Genomic DNA, 10,892 nt, shown 5'->3' on the forward strand with positions numbered 1-10,892 from the left:
TTTCATTTTCAGGGAGTAATAATATTGGTGTTTCTGCTCCTTAAAATATACATTTTTACGCAAATGTATATATCATCAGCTGCTGTTCCATGCTTCATATCTCCACCAAATCTTTGAGCAATTTGGATCAGTCCACTGCCATTCTTAGCTCAGCAATACTTGATTAATGTAACTTGAGCATTTGAATTTAAGATTTAGATTATAAAGAAAACAGGTTACAACACAGAGGAATGGAAGTTCTGTTCAAAAGTAAACAATAATGGCTAATTTATGTTTTCTTTTGTAAAAATTGCATGATTTATTTTTTTCCTGAAAGAGGTGGCATGTAGTTGAATGCTTCATTTTTGGCATTATTAAAATTGCTACTTCCTTTATGCTGAGATGGAGACAGAGTTTAAACAATTTCTATTCTCATCTGACTTTTGCATAAATGTTTTCTCCACTGTACTGGATAGATCTAAGGAAAGGGATCACAGAAATATTTTCCTGCTTACCTTTTGCCAAAAGAGTTCAAAGTTCTTTTCATGATCCGGGCCAACATCAATTAACCTGGCATAATCCAAGAGTTAAACTTTGTTTGGTAATGTGATTTAAGGAATGGGATCATAATTTAATGTTTCTACCTACCTTGTGCCAAAGGAGTTTAAAGTCCTTCGCACAATCCAGACCGACTTTCATTATGTGACAATGTATTGATCATTTGAATGCTCTTGGCCTGTCATCAATTAGGCCAAAAGAGGAGGATGAGGTCAGGATTAGTGATGACAGGAAATGGATGACGTCTCTGCAACAAAAACACAAGCTAAATCCTAGGTTTCACCTGGGCTAAACATAGTCTGTACAGATAGCTATGATCTCTTGGAGGTTTTGTGAAGGTCAGTAAACTCACCTGGAGGAACTGTGCAATGGTGTGAAGAGTCTATCTGGTACTTACACACATTATTGATTCCTTTTCCCAAACTCTCGATGATGTGCATCCAGGTCCTTGGACCATCTGCCAATAGGAAATGTTTCTCTTTTTTAACCAAACTAATCCATTCATGAGTCAGGACCAGATACTTTGGACCAATGACCAGTAAAATGAGTGGCTATTTTGATATAGAAAACTGTATGTGCCGACGATAGACATAAAATGCTGGAGTAACTCAGCATTACTCCAGCCTGAGTAATTCCTTAGCTACTCAGGGATTCTGTCCAGAAATGCTGCCTGTCCTGATGAGTTACTCCAGCAATTTGTGTTCATCTTCGGTATAAACCAGCATCTGCAGTTCCCTCCTACACAAACTGTATGTGCCACTCCCTGCAGCTGGAGGAAACAAATCTTTTTAATATGTTTTTTGATTAATGATGTAAACCAATCTGAAATCAAAGAGATATACCCATTCTTGCCATTCCTCTACAAAACAAGGTTGAAAGCTAGTAAATCCACTGTTAATACGCTCTCAGTGGGATTTTGCAACTTCTCCATTTATTTATGATCATCTCACATGGTGACACAGCAGGTATACTTATCTCTTTTTTCTTCTTTCGCTGCCATTTCCAGGATATCCCACTGTTTATTTTCCCCCCCATTAATTAAATCTGCATCGAGTCAGGTACATTGGTGGAACCCACTGCTTCTCCAAATTGTAATCCTGTCGAAGAAAAAAAGACTTTGTCCTAGGTGAACAGCCTCACTGGGATTGAGATTATTAGTAAAGCAGCAACAGGTGGTTTGCTAACATTTGAAGCCAAATTTCTAAATTTACACCTGATGTACTGGAGATGCTCCTGCTGTGTCTCAACAATATTGTTTATGTCCTGTCGTTCTGCCGTCGAGAAATCTGGCATGGTGAGAACAGAAACCAGAAATGTAGAGGTGTGCTGCCTATATCTTTTTTCAGACATCTGATTTACCTTTAGTGTCACGTATCGAGATTTATGAAGAATGGTCTCGATCCAAAATGTCACCTATTCCTTCTCTCCAGAGATGCCGCCTGTCCCGATAAGTTACTCCAGCATTTTGTGTCTATTTCCAGATTTCTGTCGCTCATTGTCAGTAGCTTCTTTATCAGAAGCGAGCATTTGGAAATAATTTTGTTGAAGGCAGCACAACTGTTTGCACTGGTGCTCTGGACAGCACATACTGTAGCCTGGTCTCCTGGCACTCGACAAGAAGACTACATATCCTGGGACACTGTCATTACCATGGCACCCCACAGATCATGTCTCCCTTCTCGTAGGGACAAGTTAAGTTGTGGGGATAGGGACGGTGGAATTGGTGGTGGACATGGAATGGGGAGAAGAGTATGTCAACATAAACCGCAAGAGTGACTGCACATCCAAAGTACTCAACTGTTCAAAATTTATTCTAAAACATCTTAAAAAGACACAAAAAGCTGGAGTAACTCATCGGGTCAGACAGCATCCCTGGAAAAAAGTGACGTTTCGGGTCGAGCCCCTTCTTCGGACTGAGAGTCAGGGGAAAGGGAAACGAGAGATAAAGATGGTGATGTGGAGAGATATACTGTAGAACAAATGAATGAAAGATATGCAGAAAAAAGTACTTTTCTCCAGACATGCTGTCTGACCCAGCTTTTGGTGTCTATCTTTGGTTTAAACCAGCATCTGCAGTTATTTCCTGCTTGATATTTTATCAGCTTTATTCTTTCATTCTGTGCTGTCAGGAGGCCGCACGGCATGCTGATGTGAAAACATTCACTTGAGCTATGAAGATATCTGAATTTTAGTGACCCATATATTACCCACAGTTTGGTATCACATGTTTAAAGAATATCAAGATGAAATTGGCTAGCTTGATAGACAGACAATTTAATTTGATTTGAATTTATATTTATTTGCTACATGCTCAGACCATCTGGATTCGTGGTGTGGAATATATCAGTATCTCCTAAACCAGTGATATTTGAGAATTAAGAAACAAGCAGAAGCTAGATTGAGAAACACAAATCTGTGAAGCAAATTTAGTCAGATTTATAGGTTTATACAGTAGAAAGACACAGCATGGAAACAGTCCCTTCTGCCCATTGATTTTGTGATGACTACCCATTTTCACTGATCCCATATTAATCCGGTTTCTTATTCTCCCTACATTCCCAACAGCTCGCTTCAAATTCTACCTTTCAGCCACACAAAAGGTAATTGACAGCGGTTAATTAACCAAACAATCTACAAGTCATTGCCTTATGGGAGATACACAGATACATAGACATTAGGTGCAGGAGTAGGCCATTCGGTCCTTCGAATCAGCACCATTCAATGTGATAATGGCTGGACTTCCACAATCAGTACCCCTTTCCTGCCTTCTCCCCATACGTCTTGATTCCACTAGCCCTAAGAGCTCGCTGGACTTCCACAATCAGTACCCCTTTCCTGCCTTCTCCCCATACGTCTTGATTCCACTAGCCCTAAGAGCTCTATCTAAAGGGCCTGTCCCACTTGGGCGTAATTTTGTGAATCCCAAAATCCTGGGGCGCTGCTTGCGACCGTGCATCACTGCCTACGCCACCACGCACCAAGCACGCATAATGCACGCCATCGTGCGTCGTGACGCGTAAATGATGTCACGTAAATGACAAGCAAATGATGCCCAAGTGGGACAGCCCTTTACTCTATTTTGAATGCATCCAGTGAATCAGACTCCACTCTTCTGAGGCAAAGAATTCAACAAATTCACAACTCTCTGGGTGAACAAGTTTTTCCTCATCTCAGTTCCTAATGGCCTACTGCTTATTCTTAAACTGTGGCCCCTGGTTCTGGACTCCCCCAACATCGGGAATATATTTCCTGCATCTAGCGTGTCCAATCCCTTTATAATTTTATATGTTTCTATAAGATCCCCTCTCATCTTTCTAAATTCCAGTGAATACAAGCCGAGTCGCACCATTCTTTCATTTTACTTCGGAGTCACGTAAGTGACTACGTGAAGAAGGCCCCGTCCAGGCGCACACGCGTCATATCGTCAGACACATAGCGGCTGCGACCGTGTTGGGAGGAGCAGAGCCCTCCAAGTGATGAGTGAAAGAAAAAACCTGAAGGTATGTACTTTTACTTTCACTTTCAGGCCACTTTCTTCCGTGGAGACTGTGTGCTGAGTACAGGCAAGTCTAAAACTATGGCGAGAGGGGGAAAAAGTAAAGGGAAGCGCACCGCAGCTAAAACTCAAGAAGACAGAGTGTCTGGGAGTAGCGGGCGCCCGATTAAAAAGTCTGCGGTAGAAAAACCAGCGACTACAGAAACGGTGACAAAAAGCACTGTTGCAGCACCTATAGGGTGTAAGGCCAAAAAGAATACTAACAGGCCAGTAGACTCGGATGAGTCAGACCCAGAGATTACCCCACCTCAGAAAGAGATCATGTCGGATCGGGTCGCACAATTGGAATTCCTCATGGGGAAAAGTATTTATAAAGGCACACTCCAGGTGGAGTACAGTCAGCAGTTGGCCTACAGGAGAGCCAGCGCATGGAACACCCAGGAGAGGTCCTTGGAAACGTTGGCCTACAGGAGAGCCGGCGCTAGAAATGCCTTATGAAAGAGAATATATGGGTTGGCCTATGGGAGAGCCAGCACCAGAAATGTCTGAAGAGAGACAACATAGGCGTTGGTCTCCAGGTGAGCCAGCGTTAGCAGCAACCAAAAAAGGGCTGCCAGTATATGGTTCTATGGAAGAGCCTGCGAGAGGAATACCCGAAAAAGGGTTTACTAAGCGTAGGCCTATGGGTGAGCCAGCGCACGAAACACCTGAAGAAGAAATACCAGGTCAACCCCACTATGAGGAGGAATTTCCAGTGCAGCAAGATTCTGATAATGAATCATATGAGGACCAAAGCCCAATAATAGAGCCCAAAGTACCAGGTCTGGCCCAACAATTCTCAGGTCCCAGACTGAAGGGACAACCATTTGCAGAAGAAATAGCATTAACTATAAATTATTTTCTTTCCCATCAGTTGGAAGAACTGACTATGAATGAGATTGTCAAAAAATATGAAACCCCGCAGAATTGCGCAATGCTAGCAGTCCCAGCAATAAATAATGTAATATGGGGCTATTTGGGCACCAAAGTACGCGCACAAGAAATGAGGTTACAGCGGGTGCTGAGATTAATAGGGTCAAGTATTACGGCTTTTGCCAGAGATCTGGAAGAAGAACATGTGACAACGTCACAACAGGATGATTTGGCACTAATATGTAATGCACACTTTGAAATAAACTATTCGTAAAAGTGCTATAAGACCTAACATACATCCTAAGTTTGCAGGGCTCTGTAAACCAACAAATATACAATTGCCGAACTTACTCTTTGGAGAAAATCTAGCCAAAAGGGTGAAAGACCGTGGGAATGATTAAAAATGTTTGGCAGATTGGTTCGAAGGCAATATCCATACCGAAGGGTGCCTGGAGCTGGTGAAGGAACAAGTCGTCCGTACCCGTATACGTGTTATTGGCGCACTGCTCCGGGGCGTGGAGGACATAACATTCTCACGAGGGGCAAGGTACAACATTTGACACCCGCAAACCCTGAGGTGGGTGGGTCTGGTCCTGCAAGAAACATATTAAATGTTTCACATTCGCAAATTGGGGGAAGGTTACAATTCTTCCTAAAAGAATGGCGAAAAATAACATCTGATGCATTTATACTGTGCAGTATTATTGGGTTTAGAATTGAATTCTACCCACATTTGAATCCTCCTACTCAACATGTTCCAAGGCGAATGCATGTTTTCTCTAAAGAAGAGAGTAGAAACATTCAAGCAGTGCCTGAAATATTAAGTAGGAAAGGGGTTATTGAAAAGACAGTTTACCAAAACCACCAATTTATATCTAGCATTTTTCCTAGAGCAAGAAAGGATGGTGGTTGTAGAATCATTCTTGATTTAACAAGTCTCAACCCTTTTGTACAGTATAAACATTTCAAAATTGAGACATTTGTCAATGCTATACAATTAACTTCAAGAGAATGCTATATGGCTAGCATAGATCTGCAAGATGCATATTACTCTGTGGCTGTGCATGGTAATGATCGAAGATATTTAAAATTTATCTGGATGAATCAAAAATGACAGTTCAAAGCATTGCCTTATGTTTTAACCTCAGCCCCTAGATTATTTACAAAATTGTTAAAACCAGTCCTAGCATTGCTAAGAGCCCAGGGCCATTTGGTAATGGCTTATTTGGATGATATTTTAATTGTGGGTGACACTCGAGCTACAACAGAAGCATCAGTATCAGAAGTCAAGCTCACATTCCTTGACCTCACTATCTCCATTGCAGGTGATAGACTTCTGACCGACATCCACTATAAACCCACTGACTCCCATGGCTATCTGGAGTACACTTCTTCCCACCCTGCTTCCTGTAAGGACTCCATCCCCTACTCCCAATTCCTCCGTCTACGCCGCATCTGCTCCACGGATGAGGCGTTCCACACCAGGACATCTGAAATGTCCTCATTATTCAGGGAACGGGGGTTCCCCTCCTCCACCATAGATGAGGCTCGCACCAGGGTCTCTTCCATACCCCGCAACACTGCTCTCTCTCCCCATCCCCCCACTTGCAACAAGGGCAGAGTCCCCCTAGTCCTCACCTTTCACCCCACCAGCCGTCACATACAAAAAGTAATCCTCCGTCAGTTTCGCCACCTCCAACGTGACCCCACCACTCGCCACATCTTCCCATCTCCCCCCATATCTGCCTTCCGCAAAGACCGCTCCCTCCATAACTCCCTTGTCAATTCTTCCCTTCCCTCTCGTACCACCCCCTCCCCGGGCACTTTCCCTTGCAACCGCAAGAGATGCAACACTTGTCCCTTTCCCTCCCGCCTCGACTCCGTTCAAGGACCCAAGCAGTCGTTCCAGGTGCGACAGAGGTTTACCTGCATCTCTTCCAACCTCATCTATTGCATCCGCTGCTCTAGATGTCAGCAGATCTATATCGGTGAGACCAAGCGGAGGTTGGGCGATCATTTCGCCGAACACCTCCGCTCGGTCCGCAATAACCAAGCTGACCTCCCGGTGGCTCAGCACTTCAACTCCCCCTCCCACTCCATCTCCGACCTCTCTGTCCTGGGTCTCCTCCATGGCCATAGCGAGCAGCACCGGAAATTGGAGGAACAGCACCTCATATTCCGCTTGGGGAGTCTGCATCCTGGGGGCATGAACATCGAATTCTCCCAATTTTGTTAGTCCTTGCTATCTCCTCCCCTTCCTCAGTCCCCCTGCTGTCTCCTCCCATCCCCCAGCCTTCGGGCTCCTCCTCCTTTTTCCTTTCTTGTCCCCGCCCCCCCCCCCCGATCAGTCTGAAGAAGGGTTTTGGCCCGAAACGTTGCCTATTTCCTTCGCTCCATAGATGCTGCTGCACCCGCTGAGTCTCTCCAGCTTTTTTGTGTACCTTCGATTTTCCAGCATCTGCAGTTCCTTCTTAATCACATTTGAAAGGCTGGGTTTTGTAATACATCCAGAAAAATCTATATTGTCTCCAAATAAAACAATTGATTACTCGGGGTTCACTATTAATTCAGAACACATGATAGTGAATTTATCAAAGGATAAAAAGCTGCAGTTAATTGAGGGTTGTAGCAAACTCATTACAGAGCATCAACCATCAATTAGGCAAGTGGCGAGCTTACTTGGCAAACTAATCGCTTCATTTCCAGCTGTGCAGTTCGGTCCTCTGCATTATCAGCAACTGCAGCAAGCAAAGGTACAGGCATTGAAAAGACATTCGGGGCATTTTGATAGGCCAATGCAATTATCAGCAACAGCAATTGCTGAGATACAATGGTGGATTAAGAGTGTCTCACATGCTTCCAGGAAAATTCTGGTTGAAACACCTGCTATCGTTCTACAGACTGATGCAAGTGCGCTAGGTTGGGGCGCTACTGATACCATTACCAGCTGTGGAGGTAGATGGAATGTGGAAGAGGTACCTTTGCTCGAAGCACATGGAATTAACTACCTAGAATTGTTAAGTACATTTCATGGGCTTAAAGCTTATTGCTCTAATGTGTAAAATCTGCATGTGCAGGTTCAGATTGACAACACTACGGTCGTAGCATATGTCAATAACATGGGTGGAATCAAGTCAGAGCCTTGTGACAGATTGGCAAATGTTATCTGGCACTGGTGTATTATTCGAAACATTTGGCTTTCGGCAATCTACCTACCAGGTAGATTCAATATAATTGCAGACACCAGGTCACGAAAATTTAATGACATACGGAATGGATGTTAAATCGTGACATTTTTAATAAAATTGTTGCAAAATTTGGAATGCAAAAAATTGACTTGTTTGCATCTAGACTGAACCACCAATTGCCTCAATATGTTTCATGGGAGCCAGATCCAGGTGGCCTTTATATGCCTTTTGTCTCACTAGTAGGTGTCTACAAAAGATCAAGCAGGATTCTGCTTCAGGATTGTTGGTGGTCCCAGATTGGCCGACACAACCATGGTACCCACTAGTGCTAAAAATGGTCACATAACCTCTTATGGGTATTCCAAGACAAGAAAACCTACTTGTGCACCCTGTATCTGGTGATTTTCATCCTTTCCATGATCATATTGATTTGTTGATTTGCAGATTCTAAAAAGGCCATATCTCAGAAGAGGTTTATCAGAACGCACTACGGATGTAATTGCAGGAGCCTGGAGGGATAGTACCCAGAAGCAGTACATTTCTTACATAAAGAAATGGGAGGTGTTTTGCTCAAGGCAGAATATTTCATACCACACTGCAGACATCTCAGATATTTTAGAGTTTCTGTCAACACTGCATTTTGATTCCAATTTAAGTTATAGTGCGATCAATACTGCAAGGAGTGCCCTCTCTGCATATTTATGAAGAGCATCAGAACACCAGATTCTAGGATCACACCCTTTGGTCTGTAGGTACATGAAGGGAATTTTCATTGCCAAGCCTCCTAGACCCAGATATACAGAAATCTGGAATGTGTGGGATGTGCTGATGTTACTTCGGGAATGGAGTCCCGTTTCAGATTTGTCTTTAGACAAAATTACCATGAAGGTAATAATAATAATAATAAATTTTATTTTCGGGCGCCTTTTAAATCTCAAGGACACCTTACAAAGATTAACAGAAGAGAAAAAAACATATAGTCGGAGAAAAATAAATAATAAGGACATCATCAATATACAAATTAAAGATAGAAATCGCTCCAAAGACACAAAATCAAAAAACACAATGTGAAGAGAGAGCAGCGGCAGCTAAAGCGCGCCAGCGTCCACTCTCCTTTCCGACAGCCATCTTGTGGTCATGGTAATGACATTAGTTTCAGCACAAAGAGTACAGACATTACATAAATTATGTATAGATAGAATGGTAATGACAGCAGATGCAATTACATTCTATGTCTATGATTTACTCAAACAGAGCAGACCAGGAGTCACGGGGTGTAAATTGGTCTTTGCAGCATATCCTACGGATCCAGGACTATGTGTAGTGGCACATTTAAAATGTTACATTGAGACCACCAAGGACTTAAGAGGTGCAGAATCAGCATTGTTTATCAGCCATAAAAAAACACATAAGAAAGTGTCAGTACAGCTATCTCGAGGTGGCTGAAGCAGGTGCTGGTTGATGCAGGGATTGATACTGACAAATTTAAATCTCATTCCACTAGGGCGGTAGCAACATCGGCGGCCAAGGATTTGGACGTTCCAATAGACCATATCCTCGCGGCCGCAGGATGGGCAAGTGAACGGATGTTTCACAAGTATTACCATAAAGAAATAGCAGACCCTGGGGCATTTGGTGGTGCTGTTTTGGATTCAGTATTAAATGTTTCCCTGCAATAAAAAGGGGACAAAAAATGTTGTTATGATAAATAAAACCATTAACTGATTACATTAATATTATGGTTGTATATTATTGATTGTTTTCACTCATTTAGAGTCAATCAATGCAGTGAGACGCCTGGATTTGAATCTATGGCATGAAATCACAGAAGCTTTGAAAACTTCACGTAGTCACTCACGTGACTCCGAAGTAAAATAGTAAGATTAAATGAGAACTTACCAGTTTGAAGTTTGATCTTTATTTTATGGGGAGTTACGATGAGGGACTACGTGCCCTCTGGCTCCCACCCTCATAAAGATCAACTGGAAATTATGTTTGTCTCACGTAGCTTACTATTATGCTTTGGTAAATTATCATCTGTGATTTCACACCGCTGCTTTGAAGATTGACGCGTATGCGCCTGGACGGGGTCTTCTTCACCTAGTCCCTCATCGTAACTCCTCATAAAATAAAGATCAAACTTCAAACTGGTAAGTTCTCATTTAATCTTACTATTATATGACCAACCCGCCATCCTGGGAATTAACTTCGTGAACCTACGCTGCACTCCCTCAATAGCAAGGATGTATGTCCTCACCAAACCTGCACACAATACTCCAGGTGTGGTCTCACCAGGGCCCTATACAACCGCAGAAGGACCTCTTTTCTCCTATATTCAACTCCTCTCTTTATGATGGGCAACATTCCATTAGCTTTCTTCACTGCCTGTTGTACCTGCGTGCTTCCTTTCAGTGAATGATGTACTAGGACACCCGGGTCTCGTTATATTTCCCCTTTTCCTAACCTGACACCATTCATATCATAATCTCTCTTCCCGTTCTTGCCTCCAAAGTGGATAACCTCATATTTATCCACATTATACTGCATCTGCCCACTCACCCAACCTATCCAAGTCACTCTGCATCATACAATCCTCTTCACACTGCCACCCAGCTTTGTGTCATCTGCAAATTTGCTAATGTTACTTTTAATTCCTTCATCTAAATCATTAATGTATATTGTAAATAGCTGCAGTCCTAACACAGAGCATTGCGGTACCCCACTAGTCACTGCCTGCCATTCTGAAAGGGACTTGTTAA

The 10,892-nt window shown here is 42.9% G+C and overlaps 1 long non-coding RNA gene across 1 annotated transcript in view; it reads left to right on the top strand.

Annotated features, from left to right (window-relative positions):
• Positions 1-9,669, top strand: part of LOC116973056 — a 32,622-nt gene extending 22,953 nt beyond the window's left edge. The window contains exons 3-4 of the long non-coding RNA XR_004411988.1: positions 7,809-7,961; positions 9,638-9,669. This is a non-coding gene — a long non-coding RNA (uncharacterized LOC116973056). The remainder of the gene's footprint in view (positions 1-7,808; positions 7,962-9,637) is intronic.
• Positions 9,670-10,892: the final 1,223 nt, after the last annotated feature.

This window comes from Amblyraja radiata, chromosome 1 (genome assembly GCF_010909765.2).
Source record: "Amblyraja radiata isolate CabotCenter1 chromosome 1, sAmbRad1.1.pri, whole genome shotgun sequence".
Classification (NCBI taxonomy): domain Eukaryota; kingdom Metazoa; phylum Chordata; class Chondrichthyes; order Rajiformes; family Rajidae; genus Amblyraja; species Amblyraja radiata.